We start from the raw sequence: 26,722 nt of genomic DNA on the forward strand, positions 1-26,722 counted from the left end.
TAGCTGGGCTGTGAGCTGTGCTGTGAGCCATGCTGTCTTCACAGCCATGGTATATCGCCATTGAGCTGTTTGCAATGAGTAAAGTTTCTTTCTTTACCCCACCCTAAATTAGGGTTTCCTGTTGGCACTGAATTGGCTCCAATGGCCATCAGTTGAGAGAAGGTTATTTTGTGGGTGGCTGTAATATCTTTTCAATCTCTACCATGCCTTTTGTGAAAAACCTTAGCTCCCAGGCTAATTTTTTCTATGTGATTTTGGTAGTGCAATGCATACCAAAGGGCTTGGGAAAGCTAGAAAAACTGTAAAAGTTATGTTCCTTTGGGAGATCCAAATTTACTTACGAATTCTTGTTTTTGAGGAGGAAAGGAATTGAGGGTTTTCTTATGAACAGTAGTTGTGTAGTTATCTATACTTATTTGCTTATGGGCAGAGAAAACAGAACCATATGAACTACAGTAACATATTTAATTTTATATTTGGAGTTGCTAAAAAATCACTATGCAAGGGAGATAGTAATTCAGGTAATAACAGCTAATATTTACTTAAAACTTCATGTGTATTAGATACTGTCTGAGGTGCTATGTGTAGATTCTATCATTTAATATGAATGAAATCATCTCAATTTTATGGATTTAGAAATTAAAATATTAAAAGGTGAGTAATTTATGTTGGGAAACTTGCTACTAAGAGACAAAAGTAGGAAGAGAGAGCAGGTAGTCTTAGTTCAGAGCCCATACTCATAGACACTAGACTGTCTCTCTCTTATCAAACAAACAAACAAAAAAATCAAAATACAAACTTCAACAAATTCAACTCTCAAGAAATAAAAGGATTTTGCTGTAAAAGAATATAAGAAATGGGCTTTTCTCTATTCCTCAGTATTTTAATACCTCTGTCCTTCAGACATTTGTCTTAATGAGCTATATATTGCAGCATGTATATACAAGGTCTCTCCAGATGGTACCCAGCAATGTAATATGAAAAATAGAGACATTTATTGGAGAAGATACAAGAAAAATTGTACATAAAACAATGATGACTCAGTCCCCTTCAAAGTAGGCACCTTGGGACCTCACATGGTTTTCCCTATCACCATCAGCTGCCCCATCGTATTTTCCTGAATTTCATCAACAGCCTGAAATCTCTTCCCTTTCAAAGGTAATTTTAGTCTGGAAAAAGCCCAAAGTCACAGGGTGCCAAATATGGGCTGTAGAGGGGCTGGGTCACCTGGGTGATTTGATGTTTTGCCAAAAAACTCTACATCAAATGTGATGCATGAGCAGGTGCATCGTTGTGATGACGCTGCCAATCACAAGTTGCCCATAGCTATGGAAACTGAATAGTTTCCTCAGAGGAACGTTCTGAATCATCTGAATAGTTTCCACAGAGGAACGTTCAATATTAACACAAATTTGATGCGCATTTTTTGCTCTACTTAGACAGTCATTTTGAATGCAATGGTCACACAGTACACATGGTCACTCAAAGGCATCTACTGCCCTAACTGACAAGTACAGTGAAGTTGTCATTGTTCACACATGCTCATTCCAGTCCACTCTCCTTGGCTTCCAGGTTACATTGATGTGGCACAAACAATTCTCGTTATATTAATAATGGTGGACTTTTTCCGGACAAAGCTCATAGTCAGATTCACACTCATCCATTAGAACTCTATTTCTTTTCTCCCCTGAATATGATTTTTTTCTCAAATAATGTTAATGTTCTGTTTTACGCAGATTAATATTTCTGTTACTAAATAAGACCAAAATATTGTCACTTTAAAATTTCCCCATTATTAAGTTAACTTTGCATTTTTTTAAATCTTCACTGGAGGATATGTTTATTAATTGTTATAGAGGAAGGGGGGCTGCGGGGGCAGAGAAAGAGAGAGAGAGAGAGAAAGAAACATCAATGTAAGAGAGAAACATCAGTTGGTTGCATCCTGTACATGACCCAACTGGGGACCGAACCTGCAGTCCGCGTATCTGCACTGACAGGGAGATGAATCCACAGCATTTTGGAGTATAAGACGATGCTCCAACCAACTGAGCCACGCAGCTAGAGTAACCTATGAATTTTTAATGGTTGATCTTAGCAGCATTTAATTTCTGATATTTATGCCTAATTCCCACTATTTTTCATTTAAAATGAATGCTTTAAATGTGCATCTTTTTCATGGTATAATTTTTGCCTTGCCCTTTTTCATTAGCAATTGTTATCTAGTCTTTCAGAAAGTCACAATGAATCCAATAGTACCTGGGCAGTCTGCACATCTAGAAGCGAGCTGTCTTTCATCTTCACAGAAGGCTTTCTTAGATGTGCATCTGAAGCCTGTTTTCCAAATTGTTAACATGCCAGAGTGATTTCCAAAATTAGGCTAAGCTTTTTTTAACTTGATATTCTAATAGAGCCTCTTTCTTTCCTAACTGATCTAAAATGCCTTCTGAAGTGTTTAGAACTTGAGTGGCTTAGTCTAATTTGTTTTGAACATCTTTTCATCAATTCAAGTAGTAAAACAAACTATTCTTCCAAAAACGCACAGAAATTCATTAATATGCTTCTCTGAGAAAACAAAAAAAGCTATAGAGTTTATAATCAGATAATTTAAAAGCAATATTTATATGAAAAAGTTATTCAATTTACATATATTTTTGGTTTTTTGGTATGTTTCTTTTAAAAGCCTAACATTCTTTGTAAATTTAAAACATAAATGTACTACAAAATACTTTTAAAAGTCTTCTCAAGTATAAGTATTTAGGTAAAGTAATTTGGGAAATATTTTTACAATATGTGACTTTAGGTATATTAAAAAGAGATATAATTAATAGTTATAAAAGCTTCCCTCCCTCCACCACAGTCTCAATCTTTTCACTTTACTACAATTCAAAATAAAGTGACTTAAAAGCATACTCCCTTTTTTTACCCATGCATTTAATGTAGTTTAATGGTCTGAAACATTTGGAAACTTTTACAGATTTTTGTTCTTCTTAAAGCACATTAACAAAGGTTGGGAAAAAGTTGCAAGACGCCATCTTAACTGTGAATAATTATATAAATTATCATATAAATCACTAATTCATGTTAACAGCAATTGAATTACTGAATAAAATGATATGCAGGATCTTGTGGAATAGCATTAATTCTAATGACCATAATAAGATCATACTCTGCCAAAAATTATGTTTGGCTACTATACCAATTTGAAGAAAATATTAGTGATAGACTAGCAAGTGATAATAAATATGGGTATGAAATTAAAGCAGGTATGAAAGTTATCAGGTAGAAGTCTAACCACGAGAGCACTGCGTCCAAGAAGTCTAGTGAACAGTTAAAAGACATAAAAATGTTGTAGAGCAAGCTGCCTCACATACCACTGAGAATGTTAAGACATTAATGGATAGAACACTTTGAATAGAGCCTGGAATTAAAGGGTAACACCTAAAGAGAGACCTAGTTGGTTTCCTGGATATAGAGTGAAGAAATTAAGTTTATGCCTTTTGGAGTAGAATGGAATGGTGTGGAAGTCCTAGTTTCACTGTCATCAAGTTGAATGTCCATGGATGAGTAAACCAATCTAAATTTTAGTTTTCTCCTTGAAAAGGATTAAAAACAGTACCTGGCCCATAAAGATTTTGTGAGGATTAATTGAATCGGGTAGTCCATAATTACCTGGCATAGTCAGTGCATTCAGTATTTGCTAGTTATTATTATTTGATAGCAAAATCTGGCTCTCTTACTAGGTGGTAAGATCATTGAGGACAAAGACATTTTTTATTTATACTTAGTACCTAACATAATAAATGTTTCTTGAATTGCTGAATTGAACACAGAGTTAATTTTCTCCTGCATAATGGTGTTGGCCTAGGAATTACCTATGAAGTTTCTCTATTTCTTGATAGATGAGCCTACACTATTTTCACAATTTTAGATTATAAAATAACGCAAATTGTTTTTTTAAACAAATAACATTTTTTAAAATAGGCTTTTAAAACCATAATTTACATACATTCTTATTTGATATTTCATCAGGTATTCTGCTCTTTATAGTTATAATAGCCTTTTTAGAATTAGTATTGTTTTTTGATCACATTTTCTGCACTCATTTTATCCATTTTGCTTATTTTAGGTTTAGGTAAAACTGGCTAATAATAAGTTACTATTCTCTATCAGGGTTTTATGTTTTACACAGAGATAAATTATTTTCTTTTGTGTTTTTACATGAAACCTGAAAATTCATACATAGGCACCATCAATAAGTTCTTCTGCTATAGATTGATTAGCATTTAATGAATTTGCTCTCTTAAACCTGTTATATGAGAGGAACATGGCTTTCTAAAATGTTCTGTTTTGCCTCTCAAGCCCTCTTCAAATATTCTGCATTCAAGAGCAATGAACCACAGGAAGAGCTAAGAAAGCTGATACCCCTTTGAACATTTCCACCTCTCTCTGTTTTTCATAAACACCTTTAGAAAGGTCGTTTGGGCCATGGTACACATAGCCGGATCACAACATTTTCCAAAAAGTAGTTTCTAAAAGGCACAAATTAACTTTTTAAAGATACTGTGGATCCACCTGTATCTACAGGGTGGAGGAAAAGTAGGTTTACAGTTGTAAGTACAAAAGCAATGTTTATTCTTATTATTAATTGTTGTGTTTTCCATATGAACAATCGTAAACTTACTTTTGCCCCACCCTGTATATTAAACAAACATGTATTGATTACTTATATAATCTCAGTAGGAATAAGTAAGACAAAAACTATTAGTAAAACTTGTATAGTTTTCATGAATGATATTTTCCATTCTAGGAGTCCCTACCTCCAACCCCCTTATCCTGCAGGGATACATTCCAAGACCTGCAGTGAATGCCTGAAACCACAAATGGCATCCAACCCCATATGGACTATGTTTTTTCCTATATATGCATACCTATGATAAAGTGTAATTTATAAATTAGGCACAGCATGAGATTAAAACAATAATAACAAAATAGAACAATAATAACAATATACTGTAATAAAAGTTATGTGGCCTGGTCCATGTGGCTCAGTTGGTTGGAGCATCATCTTGTACACCAAAATGTTGTGAGTTCAATCCCCTATCAGGGCACATACATAGGTTGCAGGTTTGATACCCAGTCAGGGCACATACAGGAGGGAACCAATTCATGTTTCTCTCTCACATCAATGTTTCTCCTTTTTCTCTCTCCCCCGCTCCCTTCTTCCCTTCCTCTCTCTCTTAAACCGATAAACATATCCCTGGGTGAGGACTTAAAAAAATATTAAAAATAAAAGTTATATGAATGTGGTCTCTTTCTCAAAATATCTTATTGCACTGTACTCACCCTTCTCATGATGAAGTGAGATGATAAAACACCATTAATTCAAGAACTCGCACCCTTTCAATTAAAGAAAGAACTTCATGGCTTCTCTCTGGCATATGCCAATTGCCAGAATCCCTACTCTTTCACTTTGGGGACATTATTACACACAATAAAGGTTATTTTAACACAAGCACAGGGATTCCCGACAGTGGATCTGCTAACCAGGATGACTACTAAATGATGCAAGCTCCGTCCCCTGTCTGGTGATGGAAAGGGCCAACATGAGATTTCATCATGCCATTCAGAATGACACACAATTTAAAACTTATGAGTTGTTTATTTCAGGAATTTTCCATTTACTATACTTTGGCCACGTTTGACCTTAGGTAACTGGAATCAGGAAAAGCAAAACCACTGATGGGGGGAACTACTGTATATATTTTTGTAAAATCCATAACCACTACCTCTTCATAAGCTCAAAAAAATTGTCAACAGATATCTAAGCCAATAGATATCTATGTAAGTCAACAGATATCTAAGCCAATAGATATCTTGATGAGAAAAGATACAAATTTTTAAAAGCTGACTCTAAAGTTTACCAATAAGATTTTAGGGATTGAACTATGTTTTGATAGTTTGTTTGCCCATTTATTTTAAATACCAGATTGTGCCATTGAAAAGGGCAATAATTATGCCTCACTCAGTGCCTGACCCTTAATAAGAGTTCAGTTCAATTCATATATTGCATGAATGTGTAGAATTGAAGTGCATTTCACACATGCAGCAACACAAGGCAACTCTGCAAAATTTTCCCTCTATTCAACTCTTGATTATATCTATGATAGATGAATGGTGACTGAATTTTACATTTCTCAAATAAGAACAGAGAGTACAGTGAAACATTAATCTAGTGTTCATTAATTTGGAGTACAAGATAATTCACTCTTGGCTTACCTGAAATTTATGTCTGCAGGATTAATGAATAATGATATATTAAACAAATTAGACTTAAAATCATTGACTCTCTTTAGTGAGCAATGATGCTTAACATTTAGTGAGCAATGATAACTGATTGGATGAAAATGGATATCGTAATAAAGTTCACTCATTCATTTATAAGTAAAACAAACTGAACAGACCTCCATGTAGAAATGTTTTATACCTTACATAAATATATGCTGAGACTTCTACCCAGTAGTAACGAAGTACTGTGTGTAACACTAACGAAGACTACAGAAGATGCTTAGATCTGTCTGCGATTCTAAAGTATGAAAGAATTTTAAAACAATACAGGGCATATATTTTAAAAATAGATTAGAATATCAATTTTAAAAAAACAACATGAAAGGTGAAAAAAAAAAAGTACGAAAAATCACTACAAGAGCCACAATTTCTTCCAAGAAATAAAAGTTTAATTTCACTTTTGGAAAAGGAAAAGTTGTTTCAGAACTCACCTTTTCCTCAGGTGTTGAATTTAACCTCCCCTCTCCCATCAGAATCAATACATTACTTTCCAGAAGCCTCTCCAAGGATTCTTTTATTTTTCTTCCAGATCCGGATTCCATTTCCGGTGAACACAAGGGGGCGCACCCTTTTAGGAAAGCAACCCGGTTTTCCCTTCTGTTTCTGTACCCTCCAGGGCTCTCAGGCTACCGCGCAGAGCTGAGGGCACTTTCCCCCTCCACCTACCAGAGCGGGCTTGTCCCAACAAGCAGCCACCGGGGTCAGTGCCGAGTGGGGCGCGGGGTTTTCTGGGACTCGTGGTCTCTGGGGCTTTCCCCCTCACATTTTCCTAAGGACAGGAGGCAGTGGGGCTGGTCAACGTCCTCCTGACATGGCGGGTGCCCATCTGCCTGAGCCAATACTCGGCCTCCAGCCACCACAGGAAATGCCGCAGCGCTCCCGTCCCAGCGCTTCCTGCATTGGCGCCTCACTGAGGGCATCGACCCTTAGCTGTGGGAGCCCTGAAGGTAGGTGGGGAAACTTAAGTCCAGCCCTTCCCCTCCCCCACGGCCCCGGCCCCGCCCTCTTCCTCCGGTGGATCGCACGTGCCTTTCGCGTGGCCGGAGTTCGGACCTGAGTTTGCCGTGCGCCGCCGTGTGGAGCTCCGCATGCTGCTGGGGCTTCTCTCTCCCTGATTTAGTCAGTCGCAGCTGCACAGGAGGTTCAGGAGTTCGTGAAGCATCAGCCCCCAAATCTGTGGATTTCTCTGGTATGCTTCACGCCCCTCGGCATGTTCAAGCTTGGCTTGACCCTTAAAATGGTTCCTGAGGCTTCCTGGAGAAGGAGAGGCCCATGTTTTGAGGCCATTGGTGAGGTTGTCACATCCACTCATGGAGCAATCTTTTATTTAGCACCGATTACATTGGAGGAACTGAAAAGTGCTGTGGGTGTCAGAGATACACATAGTCTCTTTTAAGGCTCTCAAAGACTTGTGCTAGAGATGAGTACACAAATATATAAGAAACATTCAAGGGAAAGTATGGAATTGCATTAGAAGGACTATATAAAATGCTGTGGACAGCAAAGCTTCCTGGAGAAGCCGGGCCCTTAAAGAGGAGTAACAGGTATTTGGGAAAATAGGGGCAGAAGTGAGGAATACTTTACAGATGAAGGGATTATTAAGAGTAAAGGCAAAAAGCCAGGTATGCGTGGAGCAAACAGGGCTTTAGTGGGCCTAGAGTGAAGTGGCGGGAAATAAGATGGGAGAAGTAGCTTGGAGTGAATTATGGAAGGCTTTGAATAGCTTCATAGTCTGGAAGTGCACAAACATTTTGGATATGAATTCCATTAGGATCCACTGAATACAGAGAAATGTACTCTTTTTAATATGCGTAGAATGCTCATAATGTAGAAAAAAACATAACATGGACTCTTCATGAGTAGGATATATTCATCAATAGCAATATTTGTGTCTAGTTAATTACACACATTGAACATATTCTTAGGCTTGTTTGTATTGCCATTCTTCTAATTAAATTGAGAGATTACCAGTATATTGTGTAGCTTCAATGAGACTTAGTCACTTGGCAGAGATTTGCTTGTTGCTATCCACTATTATGTTTGCTTTTATTTGTGGAGACTTACTACTGTAGAAGGGTTTTAGATCAAATGCAGTAATTTGAAACCTGTGTAAACTGGATGACTTTTAGAACAGGGAAATGGACCACAATTGACAAAATGAAGAGGTAAAATTTGGGAATGAAGGTCAGGAGCACAAACTGATGATTCTGAGTATGGTTTTTATTCTTTTTCCATAAATGATGGCAGGAATACCAGTATTTGGAACCAGATTTCCAAAACCAGTGTTTCAGAGGCACTGTTAAAGCTTAGATGTTTCCTCAAATATGTTTTAACACATATAAAGATGTTCAGAGTCCCGTGGATATTGTGGCGAAGATCAGAGAAAATATTTTAGCTCTTTCATAGAGCACGTGTATGTCAAAGGTACATTAAACTCTGCTATACAAAGACACTTGAAGCTGAAGGTCAGAGTTATAATTTAATAGAGCCAGTTAGGCCAGGTCACTTTGGGGCATATTTGAGGTAAACATATGACTGCACTGTGAGAAATGGATTGGACAGAGCTGAGAGATCAATCAGAAGGCTCATGCAGTTATAAAGACAAGAGACATTAATGGTTTGAGGAAAAAGTAGAGACATTTTTGATATATTCGGTTATAGAACTGACAGAACATGGTCTAGAAGGATAATCAAGGAGTAGTATCGCTCAAGTCAGAGAGCAAAGTGTTTTAAGAATGGAAGAGTGGTCATTAAGGTAAGATGCTGCAGAGAAGTAGAAGGAGAATATGCAAGCAGATGTATGATTTGGCAATTATGATGTCATTTTCAACTTTGGTAAGAATAGCTAGCTCTAGTGGGGGGGTTGATTGGAGAGAGGTTTTTTTTCCTTTTTTATTGACTTTATTGGGGTAAATTTGGTTAATAAAATCTTATAGGTTTCCAGCGTACAATTCTATAATAAATCATCTGTATATTGTATTGCGTGTTCCCCACCCAAAGTTAAAACTCCTTCCATCACCAATTGTTTTTTCTTTTTTTAACAGCTGGGAGCAGCCTGAGCATTATTATATAATGAGAGACAGAAGTCAGTACAGAAAAATAGATTGAGAAAATTGAGAGGAGATGGTGGGTAGAGAAGATATAAAGTGTTGGTATTCAATTAGTGTATTGGATTGGCCAAAAAGCCCATTACATTTTTTCCATACAGTGGCTCTAGTAGTGCTTAGTTGTCTCTAACTTCATTTGAAACAATTTTGTTATATTGTATTGTGACAGCTGTCATATTATCATGCATTTAAAAAAGAACTTACCAAAATTGGTGAATTTTTGTGCAGCCACTTTAATATTGAAGATGGAAGAGGATATACAACATTTTCAGTGTATTATGCCTTATTATTTTAAGAAAGGTAAAAACTCAAATGTAAAAAAAAAAATATTTGTGCAGTGTATGGAGACGGTGCTGTGACTGATCGCATGTGTCTGAAGTGGTTTGTGAAGTCTCTTGGTACTATTGACATTTTGGCCAAATAATTCTTTGCTGTGGGGCTCTTATGCATTGGAAGATGTTTAGCAGCACCCCTAGCCCCTGCCCACTAGAAGCCAATAGCGGGAGATAGCTGACATATTAAAAATATCCAAATCAATAAATTTACTGGTGATAATGAAAAATGTGTCTTTTATGGAAAAAAAATAAACAGACTTTTTGGTCAACCCAATATATTCTTAGAACATAGCTCATAGTGTATAAGGACAGGAAGATATTGGCCATTAGAGTTGAGGAGTATATCTATCACAGAATAACTAGAGCTTTCTTATATGCTAGCAGAGTGCTTGGGATCCAGCTCACTTACTTATTCATTCATGTGTTAAGTCACTCAACTAATTTTATTTTATTTTATTTTTTTTTATTTCAGTACTCATCACTTGTTAGCTGTAGTGATTTCCAAACAGACAGGCACTAAGCTCAGTGAAACTCACCACTGAGACACAAAGACATACAACAACTAATTAAATAAGGAAAATAGTTGCAGTTGTGATAACTGATGTGAAACAAGAGTATGGAATTTTAAGAGCATATGTATTAGATGGATTGACAATGTTTAAGGGTGTTAAGGAAGGCATTTTCAAAGATGGAATGTTTAAGCTGGTGCCGTGAAGGAGCATTCTCCTGTTAACCAAGTTAGCCATCCCTTCCCCTTGCTGCCTCACTATTATTATCTAATCCTTGATTCTCTGTTCACTGTTGGGCTCAGTCTCCCCTCTCTTGAGCACTTGAAGTTTATTTTATCAGTGAGTTGGTGGGGTGGGAACATTTTTAGGAACCAAGGCTTTCCAAGGATCTTTCTCAAGTCAGTTATCGCTTGAGATATGTTTAGTTCATATTTACTATGTGTCTAAATATGAATCAAGTGGCCATTTTATTTTATTCATGCTACATCGATTCCCTTTAGGGACAGGAAAGGGTTTTGGAAATGTCAAGTCAGTAGTCAGCCGCAGCCACCACTGGCTTACCCTCTTACCATCCTTTAAAGGAACCAGAGCCAGCACAGATACTGTCCCTTCTTATTAGGAATTTTAGCCAATGAAAGCTGGGTGGGTTTTTTTTTCTTTCTTTCACTTAAAATTTTAATGCTCTCTGAATCAAGTGATAGGGGAATAAGTATCCACTCATGTTTCTGTCTGCAGGAAGGAAAGGTACTATTGCTCCAAAGATTTTGCATTTATATAGCACTCAAGTGTTGGCTCAGTGCATTTACAATCAATTTTATTGTTCAATTCAAAAGATAGCCTAAAGTCACCCGTCAAAATTTGTTTGGTGTGATTCAGAGCAAAGGATCTTTTGTAAAAATGGGCCTTCTGTGATGTGGAAGAACACTGATCAATCAAAAGACTAGATATAATATAGGACAATATGAACATCATCTGAAGATAGTTAACTTTTAATAGAAGACATTAGCCACATGGTACTTTCTTGTTATCTGCCATTGCAATGAAAGAAGGAAAACAAACAAACCTTGTAACAGTAAGAATACAACCTTGTAGGAAGACAGCCACCTTTATGACTTGGTTTATAACCAAGCCACCCAGGCAGGGATGTTTTAGTAGTGACAATATGTGTTCTATAATCCTTAAAGCATTAGGTTTTATTTAGAGCAAGTGTTAGACTTTTTCTGTTCAGGGCAAGATGGAAAATATTTCAGGCTTTACAGGCATGTTGTTCCTGTAGCAACTATTTAGCTCTGAAGTTGTAGCGCTCAAGCAATGATAGGCAATACATAAGTGAATGGACATGGGTTTTCAATAAAGCATAGGTTAGAGAAGCAAGGCCACTGAGGTTTGGCCTGTGGGCCATAGTTTGCTAACCTCTGGTCTATAGCACTTCTGAGAGTTCTTTACTGAACAGAGTGTGTTATAGATTGTAATAACTGATAGTCAGACGGAAGCTCTGTGAAGCAGAGGTGGACTTGTCTTGAGTTAGCAAGGATATCATGGGAAAATTATCTGACTAAGGTAGGCTAGATGGTTCTATTTTCAGATTTCCAGGTCCTGTAATGTGTATGTGGTGATATTACTTTTTGGAGTTGAGTGCTTAGTTCAAAGAAGAAATCCATGGCAGTGCCCAAAGAATGAAAAAGAGCTGGTGCTATAGTGTTAGTAAAGAACTATAGGTCTGTGAATTTCCACCAGTTAAAATGCATACAATATTATATCCTCTTGAAGGAATCTGAGAGAGAATATATTCCAGTCTCTTACCCAGTCTAGGGCTTTCAATGTTTGCCCTGTCGTATGTGGCTTTGCTAGCATCTGTGCTGAGTACCTCCTTGTGGCCCTCTACGTCTCCTCCCTGCCCCTTCATCCTGCAGGGTCACACCCGTCCCTGCTCCCTCCACAGTCATAAGGATGATCCAGTAGGATGAAAAGTCACAGCTCCTGTCAGGTGGCCCTCTCCTCACCATATTTTCTCTCCGAGTTCTGTTAACTGCTCCCTCCTCTCATCCCTATAGGCTAGGGTTCCCCCCAGATGAAGGATGCCCCTGCCCTATTGCTGTTATTACTAGCCCCTGGGACACTGTGTTAACCCTTTGGGTTGTCCACACTTTTATAAATAGTCTATTAACTCTCCTCACATTACCCAAATTGAGGTACAGTTAGCTTTCTGCCTGGACTGTGATGGATATAGTATTCTTACCACTGTTTTCAGACACCTATTGTTTGTTGCTTTTAAGCCCTACAAGATCAGTGTCATGTTTCTGTTTCTTAAAATCCCAGGATCTCAGGTGAAAGATCACTCAGAAGGTGATTCATTTCACTTTTTTGTTTAGAGTTTGGGTACATTCTGTTCCATCCCAATCATATTTCTCTGTACTTGAACACCTTACAGAACAGGGAACTCACTACTTCTAAAACTCATCTTCAGACACATCTGACTGATAGAATATGTACACAACTTGCATCCCCTGTCCTTGTCCTGTTCTTTGGGGTTTCATGGAGCAAGTCCAATTTATATTCCATTCCTCTATTCTGAGGCAGAGGATTTTTTTTTTGGCTCTTTTACCACCTCTATCTGTTTAAAAGTGGGGTGTCTAGAACAGAACCTCTTTTTCCACTTGTTTGTCTGATACTGCTGAGTTGGGCATGAGCATGATAACTTTACCTAGAAGGCTTACTACCTCCAATGAATGAGTACGAGAAAGGTCAGCACCTCCTCTTTCCTTGCTTTGCAAATGTATGGGGGAACATGCTTCCACCTCACTCTATACTCTCCGCGTATGCTGATTTAAGCGTTACACCATATGAACTGTGTCTTTGATGATGCTTTAATTTTTTCCCTGCTGTCGGATTTATCTATACTTAAAGGCTGTCTGTCAAGAAAATAAAGTCATTTACAAGTTGCAGATCTTTAGAGAGCTTTCTGCTATTCCATTTTCTTTTGCTTTTCCTCAACTATCAAAAGTACACTAATCCTTTCATTACTTAAGGAGGCAATATTTAAGGTGTTTTGCTAAATTTTTTATTTAGATTTGAAATCTGAATGGCAGATATCAGCATACTGATAGATTTTTAATATTTTCCTTTTCTTTCTGAACATTCACTCTCTGCTTATGTCTATTACTATGCCTCTTGCATTTTGGAAATATAACAAAATAGTATATATTGAATACTATGATATATTGAATAATATTTTATGGTTGATAATCAAATAGACTTTAAGGAAATGTTCTAAATTAGGTTCTTAAGTATACCATTCATTTAAGTCAATTTTTATAATGAAGATCCAATTTATTTTTACAGGCCTCCAAAATATCTGTCAGATTCTTTAATTCTTCCTTCTGATTTACTCAGTGAGCTCATTCTCCATTTCATTTTTTATTAGATTGCTTTCACCATGGCGGAACTCCGGAAAATAAATCCCCTTGTATTTAATGTGTGCTTTGGTTTAATATGAATGAGTAAAATAATGAGAACAACCCATTAGAAAGTAATTTTGATTGTTGGAGAGAGAGATGTGACTTTCTTAATATTTAATATAATTGTTCAGAAATATATTTCAGAGACTGCCCCTTTCCCTTATTTCATACTTGAAAAACAAAACATAAGTGTGATTCTTTTCAAATTCTTCAAAATGGGTTTTACAATAGCTGATTGTATATGATCCATTTCTTTTTATCTCTTGGAACAACGGTAGGTGAAAACTATTTTCTTTTCTGTTCTGAATTGTTTGTGTACTTTGTCTAGAACTCTATTATTCATGCATTATTTTGTATTTTATTTATTTTCTTATTTGTCAGCCTTCCTTGAGAGGCAGATCTCCTGAGGAAAGGGTTATTCTTGTACCTACTGCCTGGCATAACCAATAAATTGTGTTGAACGTTTGTTGGCAGAACATAAGTTTCTGATGACATTCTGTGTTTTTATAATAAAGTACAAAACACTTATGTAGTTCTCAAGAAGTTGTGGCTTCCTAAAAAGCTATGTCTGTTATAAATATGGTTTCTAGACAACACACTCTTGTAAAGATTGTTGTACTTTTTAATTTAAAAAATCATCCACTGTCCATCACCCATCTATTTATTTGATAATTGTTAAGCACTATTTCAGTTATTTAATGATTAAGTTTTTAAAGTTAGATCTATTTCCAATAAATTCTCATCAAAATCAGTTTCCCAAGATCCAAATTGTAGTACTTCTAATGTAGCATGCATGCAAATAACTATAGCATAATTTTAGATAGCAAATGAAGCAACCATTTTAGTTCAGAGGCCCTGGCAGTACATTTCATACTAGATTGCTGACATAAAAATCTTTAGTGTAAATAATAGACAAACTCCAGTTTCACAGTATATTCTAAAAATATGACAACTGCATAAGATCACTGAGAAAGGCACTGATTCAAACTAAATGGCTGTAACCTGGATTCCTTAATTATTAATGTGCTCACCTCATTTTCATTTCTCATTGATAAAAAGCTCAGGTTCAGCAAAGAATTAAGGCAGTGACTTCAGAGACTAGTCCAAGAGATCTGCGTAAATATTTTATCATCATTGTTTTGTACATTTTTACTTTCCAATATTTTTAGTATGAATTTCTGACTGGGGTCCATCCATTCACCAGCCTAATACTGGAACAACATTCAAGTCTTTCCTCACCTTCTTTCCTTTCCAATCTTGCAGCAAGCTCTGACATTTCACAAACATCTCTCAGAGCAGAGCTTTCCATATTCTTTGTGTGCACCGAAACCGTCCTGGCCTCATTCCCCTTCTAGCCCTTCTTCACTGTGGCTGTCATTGGTCCCTTAGCTCCATCCTACCCAGATTAACTCTCTTCCTAAAACACCGCGGGGATCATTACACTGCTCTGCTTAGAAGAGGACACCTGTTTCCAGCTGTCCACCACAGTAAATTCAAAGCCCTCTGACTGACTTTAAAGATCTCAACTTTCCTTTTCTATATTATTTCCCTTTACTCCCTAAAATATCTTATTCTTTACTCAAGGAGATCCTTGTGCCATCCCGTGGACACCCATGCCATTTCCTGCTGTCTGCTTTGACTGTCCACTCCATCTGAAGTGAGCTTTTGTCCCGGCTTTGCCTCTGACTTCTACTCATTCTTCAGATCTCCCAGGCCTGTTCCAGAGGTCCTTTTTCTTCTTTCACATAAGCCCGCATGTGCCTCTTTTCCTGAGCTCCTAGTAGGTTTATGGTGAGACCCATGCAGAGACACATGCTTTGGAGGCAGCTGGCCTGGGATCGAATCTTAACCACATACTAGTCTCAAGTAGATCAAGCATTGCATTGACTATTTACTGTGTGCCTGATAGGATTCATGGAGGTCCTATGCTTTAATTTCATCTCCTCAGTAACCTTATGTTAAGTACTGTTTCGATTTCCATTTTAGATGGATCGGCTGAGACACAGAGAGGCTGAGTAACCTGTTTAAGTTCTCACAGCTAGTAAGGAGCTAGGATGCTCAGCTCCTAGACCTATTCTCCTAGTCCTTATGCTATTCTTGCCTCTTCAAGACATATTTGAAATGGTTTTTGATGGGGATTTTTAAGGTTGATTGATATGCAGTGTTACTCTTTCCTGTCTCACTGGAAGTCATTGGGAAGAAATACCCTTCATCTAACAGTGCTTTTGGTGTTAGTGTGCCTGGATGTGTGTGCGTGCGCATGCGTGTGTGTTCGCTGCTGTGGTGATAAGCTGAGATGAGCATCAAGTTTGGCACAAAATGACCACAGGGCAGTTCAGGGAGACCTGGTCTATCTGGGTTACACTGAATCCTCCCCCAAAGCCCAGGATCTGTATTGTAAAAAGAACGTGTGCAGAAAGATGGGTATTAAAAAATACAGTTAACTAGGTATTCCTGAGAAGGCTACCATCTCTGAACTTTAATTTCCTTAGCTCTAAAGATACTAAATTCTCCATCACAGAATTATTAAATGACATAATTCAGTGAGGTGTTAAACGTAAAGTGAATATATGGCATCCAAGAGATGTTTGTTTCCCTTTGAGGCTGATGCCTTCCCATTTGTCCACATAACCAAGCAGGCCCTCATTTCCTTATCATTAAATCTCCTTCACTTTTTGTCTGTCATTCTTCTGTCTGTCTCCTTCACTTTCTTTCATTAAATCTGCCTGTCTTCCCTTACAGGCTGTCTTCTTCATGAAGCTTTCTGGGATCCCTTAGCTGGAATTAACTCTCCTTTCTGTGAACTATTTCACTTCCAACCTTTTATCAAAGCCATTTGTGTATGATATGGCTTAATCTTTCCGACTGATCCAGTGCTAGAAGTAATAAAAGATGAAGGCACAGTCCATGCCTCTGCAAACTCACTTGCTATCTAGTAGGGGAGAGAGACCCCCAAATGGTTATCTGGTACTACCTTATCTTAAGAATGGTTCCAGGTTCCAGCTTTCTGTGGAAATGCACATAAGGGAGCAGTTAATAGTCAGGGTGAGAAAGAAAGGAGGGGTGAATCTAGCAGACTTCAGACAGGGGCTGTTGAACTGGCCTTGAAGGGTGAGTGGAGAGTCTGTAGGCAGAGGATTGGGGAAGGGTGTTTCTGTCAGAGAGCAAACATTCTGCACAAAGGCTCACAATTGTGAGTGTGTGGTTTGTTCGAATAACGGCAAGAGTAGTCTGTGGCTAGATTCCCCATGGGCAGCAGAGAGAAGTGAAGCTAGAGAGGTGGAAGCTAGAGGGGTGGTACCGAACAGAATCAGTTGTGTATCTACAGATCTAGCTTGAAAGAAGTTTGGGTAAGAAAAAAAAAGTTTAAGTTGTTTCTCTGTTATGTCCATCTGCGACTTGACTGTTCACAACTTGATACCATCTCCAGTGGCATTAAGAGAAAGGTTTGAGTCGTAACTATGTTCATTGCTGAATTAGAGATTTAGTGCTGGGTGTCACTCTGAAGAGGGACTTTGACAAATCAGAGGATAATTCGAGGTGGCTGTCACAATGAAAAGAGGCCCAATATTATGATGTCGTGAGAAATGGTTCTGCGAGATTTTACTGGGGAAGAGCATAATTGCTCACTTCTAATTCTTGGAGGGTAATTGGGCAAAATGGACTTTATACTGTTTTGCTCTCAAGGGTAGATGTGGGATTAATAAGAGGTTATTAGAGTGTCTGGAAGCAGTTTCTAAGAACAGACCATTAAGTAATCAAATTTTCAGTATTGTAATGTTGGAGACTGAGTTGGACTCCTGATTCTGCCACTGTGTGACAGACTGGATCACCCTTCCTGATGCCAAGCTCGTAAGAGTTTATGACATATATTCACCATAGTTTCAGTGCTAAATAAATTTTATTATACTCGAAATCTATTAAAATAGATTATCTGTGGCAAAATATGGTAACTTAATGTATCCACATGACAGACAATACAGAAAGATAAAAGCTTTTAGAATCGGGGTGTATCTCTATTTCCTACTCTGTGAGTTTTAGCAAATTATTCCTTGAATACCTATTTGCATAGTCAAAGGGAATGGATAATAACAGTTATGTCACCAGGTTATTGGGAGGATCAATGATCACAATGGGTATCAATTCATACATATATTGTTGTATCATACAAATACTGGTATTGAAAGTAATTTTTTTCCTTTTCTATAACATATCATACTATGACTTTCTAAAAGCACCCTGCTGCAGAAATAGTGACATTGTCTCTGTTTTTTCCCTAAAATGGAGGCTTGCTTTTATCATTCAAATCCATTTTTGAATGTTTGCCCAATGAATAATAAATATCAGTTTATCCAGAATAGACAAAAGAGTGATGACAAATCTGTCTAAAATTACAACTCATTCTGTACCATCTAGAAGCATCCCCAGATTCCAGCATACAGATGCATCCTTCTATGGTTATTTCTGTTTCATTTTCTATTAATACAGACACACATGCATAAAATACTTGACCCTGATAAGAAATATCTGGAATCATTTTGCTTATTAAGAAATAACCTTACTCCTGACTAGCATGGCTCAGTTGGTTCGGTGTCATCCTGCAAGGAGAAGGGTCGCTGGTTCACTTGGTTGGAGCATGTGCCTGGACTGTTGGCCAAGTCCCCGGTTGGGGTTGTGGAAGAGGCAACCGATTGATGTTTCACTCCCTCACTTTCTCCCTCCCTTTCCCTCTCTGTGAAAATAAATAAATAAAAGTTAAAAAACAGAATTTGAACATAACTGTGGGCTTTCCAGCTTAGCTTCCTAATTTTAAAATAGAAAGTGTGTGTGTGTGTGTGTGTGTGTGTATACATACACATGTACACCTGAATACTTTCATACACACACACATTAGATACAGATTACGTGCAGATCGTTAGGTATTCCTTCTTATGCTGAAAGGCTCTGAGTTTTTAATAGTTGTTTCAGTTAAGAAAATGTTGATCTTCCATAAGTTTTAAATTGGTGCCTCATATATTTAAAAGATAAACTTTTCTGTATATTTCCTGTATATTTATTGGTAATAGAGACATAATATGAAATAATTAGGCTAAGATGCTGACTGTTTAAGGTTTATTATTACTCTTATGGTAGTTTCATCACATTGTAATTTACTATGCTGTGAGAACTCAGTTTTGGGGACATTGAACATAGAGAAACAAATTTGCATACATTTTTTATGTGTGTATATATACATGTATATCTTATACACATAGTCCCAAATACACATATCTGTATAAGCCAAATTTTACTAAGCTTTTATTGTGTGCCAGGCACCATGTTAATTCCTTATCATGGATTATCTCATTTAATCCTCACAGCAGCCCTTATGAAGTAGCTTCTATTATTTTTCTCATTTTTCATATAAGCAGACCAAGGTTTTTAGAGGTTAAGTATACATATCTTTTAAGTGGTGGAGACTGCATTTTAACCAAGCTGTCTGACTTCACAGCTGGAACTTCTAACTGCCACACTACATTGTGGCTGCTTGTGTAATCACAGACTCAGACTTGGAGGAGATGTTGGTCGATCCATGTAGCCTATACTGTATTGAAATGCTGAAATCTATCTTCATCTCAGACTGATGGCCATTCAGCCTCTCCTTGAGTAACTCCAGTTACTGGAGTTTTATAACTTGACAAGATAGCCCATTGGACTAGACAGCTCTTATCACTGGGTATCTTACTCATCTATGTGTTAGATATGTTTCTCTGTGTAACTTCCATGTGATGGTTGTTCTTTCTGGAGAAATATTGAACACCTTTCTCCCTCTTCTGTCTGGCAGCCTTTCAAATGTGGTGCTCCTCCAGGTCTTCTCTTTCTTCAGAAGTCCTACATGATGTCTCCAGACCAATCAGTATCACAAATACCCTTCATGAGAGTTTAGTTTAATTTGTTGCTTCTGACAAGTTGCAGTACACAGAATTGGACACAACAGTGTGGCGGTTGGTGCAGTGGAAAAAACTAGACTGAGCCGTAACACCTAGGTTAAGGTGTCAGCACTACTACTGCCTACTGTGTGACATTGGGCAAGTGGAAACTGAGCTGAGCCTCAGGCCCTCATCTGTAACATGCGCATAATAACTACTCTAATATACAGCATTATTATGGGGCTCTAATAAGAAGGTACTGGGGAAAGTGCTCTGTAGATCACAGCCTCAGCCTCAGGCCTGTCACCTCCCCTTTCCTTGGCCTGCTCTTTCACACTGGTCCATATCAGCTGGACTTGCTCCCTTACCTCCCTTTGCATCTTTGCTCAAAAGTCATCTACTCATTGAGGCCTTTCTTGAGTACTGTATTTAAAATCGCATCCAGTTCCTTCTCTGTCCATCTTACCTGAATTAGTGTTTTCAGCTGTGTTTATCACAATTTGCTTACAAATGTTTTACTTATTTATTTTGTGACTCCCCCCACCCCTGTAGAATGCAAACAATGCGAGCTCAAGAATTCATCTATTTCTGTTACTTCTGTATTCACTGGACATAGCTGGTGATCAAAAAATACTTGTTGAGTAAATGAATTATCATCATGTTTATGTTTCTGCTGTGGTCTATTAAAAAGTACAATGAAATGCTTCCCTTTTTTTGAACAGAAGAAAGGTACAGCTGGCGAATTTATGAATTGTTCTTTTTTATATTGCTGATTCATAAATTAATTGGTCAGTTAATTCCCTTGTGCTGCAAGGCTATTTTCTGACAGAATAGTTGTCTGAGCTGGATTCCTGGAATGAAATATTAGAATTTTCAAATTAAAAAATGTTACTTGAAAATGAAAAAACTGTAGTTTATCACCAACTTCAATTTCTAATGATTTAAGATCACAGTTTCGTGGGTAAAGTTTTTATTTTAAAGTAACAACAAATAATTGAATTCCCTGTTTATATGCTCACTGTAGCTATTTATTGTCTAGATTTCTAATTGACAGTGTATGTTACAACTCTGAGACCTTTGTCTCAGAGTGATCATGGCCCCAGCTAGTTGGCTATTTCTGTGTTAATATGGTCTTTGGAGGTAGTGGATAGTGGATGAAGGGGATTTAACACAGCAAGGGAGGCAGAAATCCCAGCATAGTTAGGCCCCACAAGTAGGTTAAGTTGCAGAATGGTGTTGGGATCTCAGCTTGCCTCCCAGCATGAACAGAGTCTAATATACATGTTACCTGCCTAGATAGAGTTCTCAGGGTTGGATTAGGAACACCTCATTCATCTCCTTGAAGGGAATTGGGGGGGTAAGATTATTGGGGTTACAGGGAGTGCTGAATTTCCAGACCGCTTGATGTCTTTTATGGTTTAGTTACTTGCACATTAGCTAGCTGGCCACCTGGTCTTAGTGGACTAAAACTGAAGTCTGCAGAACATATGATTGTAACAGGTGATGTGTCTATTGGCAGGCTGAAGAGGGAAGGATTTCCGCTGGGCTTGATTACACTGGTATTGGATTACACAGGTATTTGTCTGAGGATATCCAAAAAATAAAAATAAAAAGATGCATTTTCCTTACCCAAGAGGGTTGACTCTAGACCTGTGAATTATTAACACATGCCTTTTTGTTGTTGAATGTTTGCATGTCTATTTAGATCAAATAATGCTGTCAGCAGTTAGTGTTGTGTTAGTCTGTTCTAAATTTAAATCGGCAGAATCATGTTTGGTCAGAGTGCAAAAAAATCCCACAACTACTTATTTAAACTTATTTTTAATTAGCTTTAAAATATATTTTAATCACAAAGGAGCTTTCCACAGAATGTTATAAATCTATAATTGCTAAATACCAAAGTGTTGCAAATAAACTTCACATGGGAGAATAATAATCAAATGAATGCTTTATTTACATTCTGTTTTTGGGACAGGGAGGTACATGTTTTAGAAGAACCTGTATTTGTAGTAGATATATGAACATGTCTTTATATTTTTATGATTTTACAAAACAGATCTGAATTAAAATAATTTCATAGGCACATCACTGATACAAGGTCAGTGCAAACTTTAATTAATAACAGCAATTATGATGGAAGCTTTTGTTAAATAAACAATTACCCTTGTCTATAAAAGTGAGCATTTGGGCACAGAATAACTCATTGTTTTTCTAGTCATACCAGAATTGCATTTAGATTCAAGCTTACTAATTGGGTGTCAAGGAGGACATTGCTCAGTGTAAAGGTTAAACTAATAAAATTGGGTAGAAAAGCACAAAATTAGGAATTATGTGGTTACAAGACTCATTTCTTCCCTTTAAATAAATTGTAGTGTAATACCATAGCTGTTAATAGTAGTACCAGTAGTGATAAAAATAACAATTCTTGAGCCAAGTAATCAGGTACTATCACACATGCTTTTCAACCATCATTCACATTGCTTTTTAAAACAATTTTATGAGAATGTTACTAGTAAGTACACAGTTATATACTGGTTTTGACTCTGTGGGAAGTCTGCACCTCCTAAACCATTTGTTGTTCAAGGGTCAAGTGTATATTTTTCATTTCATGGACAAAATGAGATGCAATTACTCTTATTTATCTGGCAAAGGTCAGAGCTGGGTTCAGCCTGCAGGCCTGCCATTCTGAAGTCTGGGCCTTAGTCCCTCTGCTACCCAATTCAGGTGAGAATAGACCTACTTATTCAGACCTACTTAGGGGTATTAATGGGGGATTGAAGAGGGGAAAATGACATAACCTCTGATCCCCAAGGAAGTTAATCCTAACAGAAAGAAAAGACAAAAACAGATCCTTATTAAGAGCCAGGATCAGTGTTTCAGGTGATGAGTACTCCAACAATTGTGAAAAAAGAAAATCACTAGGATCTAAAATGGTTGGGGAAGACTTCCTTGAAGTGGTGGAGTTTGTATTATGCCTTAAGTTTTGATTAAGTTTTTTGCCACAGCACATTGTATCCTTTGGTGTTCAGGTTCTGATAAGAACTCAATGACCCAGTACCCTAATCGAAATCTAACATTGTTTGTATTTGAAAGGGTCTTTAAAAATATAGTTCAAATACTATGTGTATAGTTTCAGTGTTGCAGTTCATTTTTTAAAATAAACACAACATATTGCTTATCTCTTCTAAAATGTGGAAGTAGGTAATAGCCGCTTATTAACGGTGTCTTCTGTGTAGACATGGAAGAAGTAGAGTTCAGAGAAATTTTGGAAAAACTGAAAAATAGTGTTCCAAGAGAAAGCAATGCTTTAAAAATAAAACTTCCACATTTTATGGTAACACCCACAGTAAATGCTTCCTTCTTTAGCAGTTGGGTTGGGCTTAACTATATTAACCACATGAATTCTTTATTCAAATTTTATCTTTGGGCCCTTGCTTATATTCAATCATTCCAACAGAAAATAAAATCTTTAAAATATATGTTATGACTTTTTAAGACATACAAAAAGGCATAAAGAATAATACAACAAATACCAGTGTAATCAACTTTCAGATTAAACAGCCAGATTTTTGCAAGGCAGGAGAAACCCGTCCTCTTTCTGCTTTCACCCCTCCTTCCTCCGCAGAAGTAATCACATTGCTAAATTTGGAATGTGTCGCCCATACCATTTCTTTGTGCTTTTCTATGTATGGGTATATTACTAAGCAATATACAGTACTCTTTATATTAATTATATCAAATTATATGCATTTTTAAGTCTTGCTTTTTTCTTTTTAACTATGAGGTTCATTCATTTTGATTTGTATGTCTCCAGTTAATTCATTTTTATTGCTTAATAGTATTCGATTACATAAATACACCACAATTTGACTATTTTTCTATTAACAGATATTTAGATTATTTTTAACTTTAATTACAGACAATGAAGTTGTGAAGTTTTGAACATGTCTCTTTGCATATATACATGACATTCTTTCATATGTCTAAGACCATTTTTTCAGCTTTTCTGTGACTGACATCACTTCTGCCCATTTTTTCTAATGGATCATCTTTTCTTTTTTGATTTATATTCTTTAGAGTTTGAATATATACTCTTTATTGACCATATGTATTGAAAAGATCTTTGCCTAGACCATAACTTACTTTTTTACTTTTTTGTGGTGTCTCTTAAGTAAGACTTTTTAAATTTTTAATGTAGTAAAATTTGTCATTCCCTCCCCCCTCTTTATAATGTATACCACATGGATCTAGTTTAAGATGTCTTTCAGCCCTGGCTGGGTATCTCAGTTGGTTAGAGCATTGTCCCAATATGCCAATGTGGCAGGTTCGATCTCCAGTCAGGACACATACAAGAAGTAAGCAATGAATACATCAATAAGTGGAATAACAAATCGATGTTCTCTCTTTCCCCCTGCCTCTTCCTTTCTCTAAAACCAATTTTTAAAAAAGCCTTTCATACTGAGGGAATAAAATTTAAAACTATGCTTCAAAGCTAAAAATGGAAATATCAAGTATGACCATTTTCTTAAAAATTGATAGTCAAAATTGGCTGACATGCAGTTAACATATTTTTTGCCAACACTAGTTTACTCAAGACAGGTTATTGTGAGATGAGCAATGAAACTGCCTAAAATATGAGCATCTTCTATTGTTCATTTCATTTTTGTTTTTGGATTGAAAGTCATAACAGTTTTGGAATGGACCTTTGCTTAAAGAAAGAAATTATAGTCTTCCAAAAGTGGTATATTTCCAGGAACAGAGTGTGGCAGTGGTTCTCTAAGTGACTCCCTTAGACCAGCAACATCAGTGTTACCCGGGAACATGTGAGAACCACAAATTATGGGGCCAACTCCAGACCTATTAATCAGAAACTCATGGTGGAACCTCCCAATCTGTTTTTCAAACTCTGGGTGATTCCAAGGCAGGCTCAAATGTGAGAACCACTGAAACAGGATAAATGAGGAGGAAGCACTAATTCTGTTTTGTTTTGTTTTTGGACTGTGTGTGGTCTACATTTGTGAAGAGCCACATTTCCATGGATTGCCTTTCCACCTATTGTCTTTCCTTGGCCTTCCTTTCTCAGATGTTTTGTCCACAGCAGTAGCCATATGTGATCATGCAAATGGATAACTTTGCTTAACCTTTCCCCATGTACTTCCTTTTAAAGATTTGCCCTTGTGACTTGCTGTTACGTATAAAATCATTGGAACCACTGGCCTTAGGATGGTTTGCTTTCACACATGGACAAATCAGTAGCCAAAATTTTGAGGAAAACTCCTATGCAGATTTCCAGAGCTCTTTCTCTGTATAGTTTCCTGCTGTATTATATTCTATCCTGACCTGTATCTCCAGCCTCTCTGACTTCTGATCTTAGTCATCTCAGTTCACTAAGATATTCAGGCTCTGTTTTGGGTTCCACCTCCTCGTTGTGATCAGGAGTCTGCTGTCAGGCAATTAGTTGGCATAGAGTAGGGCTTAGCTTATTTCACTTCTCAAGGGAATATAGTCCTGCACTGCTTTTCTGCCCAGTGTTTGAAAACTGTTGTTTATATTTTATGTTTTGCTTTCTAGTTGTTTAAGGTGGATTGTAAATCTGGTCCTTTTAAACCCCATCTTTGCTAGAAACCCCTATTTTATTGAGGTAAAATTTACGTACAATGAAATAGAAGATACTAAGTGTACCATTGATGGCCCTGACTAAATTAACATACCTGTGCATCCCAGTGCCATATCAAGATATAGTACATTACCCTTATCCTGGAAAATCCCTTTGTTCTTTTTCCATTTAATCCCCATCTCCTTACCCATCTCCTAGATGAAAAGTATTCTTATTTTTCACCAATGATAAGTTGTATGAACATTTAGAGTATATATCATTTTGTGTATTTATTATTCACTCAGTATAATGTTTTGTGATGTATTCATGGCATTGATTGTGTTAGTAATTGATTCCTTCTTATTGCTGAGTAGTATGTCATTATATTGCTATACCAAACTTTATTGTTGAGAAGTATTCATTGTATGGATATACCAAAATTTATTCATCCTGTTATTGAGGAACAGATGGGTTATTTCTAGTTTTTGGCCATTTTTGGATAAAGTTGCTATGAACATTCTTATACAAGTCTTTTTTTTTTTTTAATATCACAAGTTGCCAACAGTACTTTACTTTTTCTTCTCAAAATCCTGTTCTGCAGCTTTCTGGACTCTTTTTGCCTGGACGCCAAAGAGCCAGGTATCGGTGCGGGCCAGGTGAAGGTTGGCCAAGGCCTTGAAGTTCTTCCCCTGGCTGATGAGCCTGGCTTTCTCCTTCATGTAAACATTCCATATAGGTATGGCTGGTCCTGCCACCTGGGTGGCCACTTGAGTTCTTCAGCAGAGCCGTCTCCTTTCTTGGGTGTGACGGGTTTCCTCAGAAAGAGGGTGAGTGGAGCAGTACTCCCTCTGCCACTGTACATTCAACTGCAGGGACTCGATGGATTTGTCCCACCTCCTCTGATCCACCAAGATCCTGATGATCCAGGGCACCTTTTGGTGAAGGTTAACTTCTTGGAGCTGAAACCCCTGCCAGCTGGCACTTTGTGTGGTACCTCACCATGGGGCATCTCACTAAGGGCTGGATGGGGCTTGGACACAGGGCAAGGGGCGATTCCGTACACTTTGGCTTGCTGCGCCCTGTGTCTGCATATCTCCTGCTGGCTGGTTAAACCTTGTGGTAACACGTGGGATCATGCCATGCTGGCGGAAGTGGGGCTGGGACATTGTGCCATCCCGGAGGAAGTGGGGCTGTGGGATCTTGCCCTTTTGGGCAGGTGCCATGACTGCTGCCTGCAGGTCTTCTCCGAAGAGAAGGACCGTCGGAAAGCCTTGTTGTGGCATATATTTTTGTATCTCTTGAGTAAATAAATGAGTGGATTTCCTACGCTACACATGTTCAGATTCCTAAGAAACTGTGAAACCTTTTCTAAAAACAATTATGCCATTTTACATTTCTACCACCTAGTTGCTTTCACACACTTATTTTAGTTCTTGTGGGTGTGAAATGGTGTCTCACTGTGA

General features: G+C 37.5%; 2 pseudogenes; both read right to left on the reverse strand.

Annotated features, from left to right (window-relative positions):
* The window catches only part of LOC129066872 (G2/mitotic-specific cyclin-B2-like), a 170,181-nt pseudogene extending 163,294 nt beyond the window's left edge, over positions 1-6,887 (reverse strand).
* Positions 6,888-25,828: 18,941 nt separating this feature from the next.
* On the reverse strand, positions 25,829-26,482 carry LOC129067115 (60S ribosomal protein L13-like; annotated as a pseudogene).
* Positions 26,483-26,722: the final 240 nt, after the last annotated feature.

This window comes from Pteronotus mesoamericanus, unplaced genomic scaffold (assembly GCF_021234165.1).
Source record: "Pteronotus mesoamericanus isolate MK-2021 breed Mesoamerican mustached bat unplaced genomic scaffold, CSHL_Meso_final contig_20, whole genome shotgun sequence".
Classification (NCBI taxonomy): domain Eukaryota; kingdom Metazoa; phylum Chordata; class Mammalia; order Chiroptera; family Mormoopidae; genus Pteronotus; species Pteronotus mesoamericanus.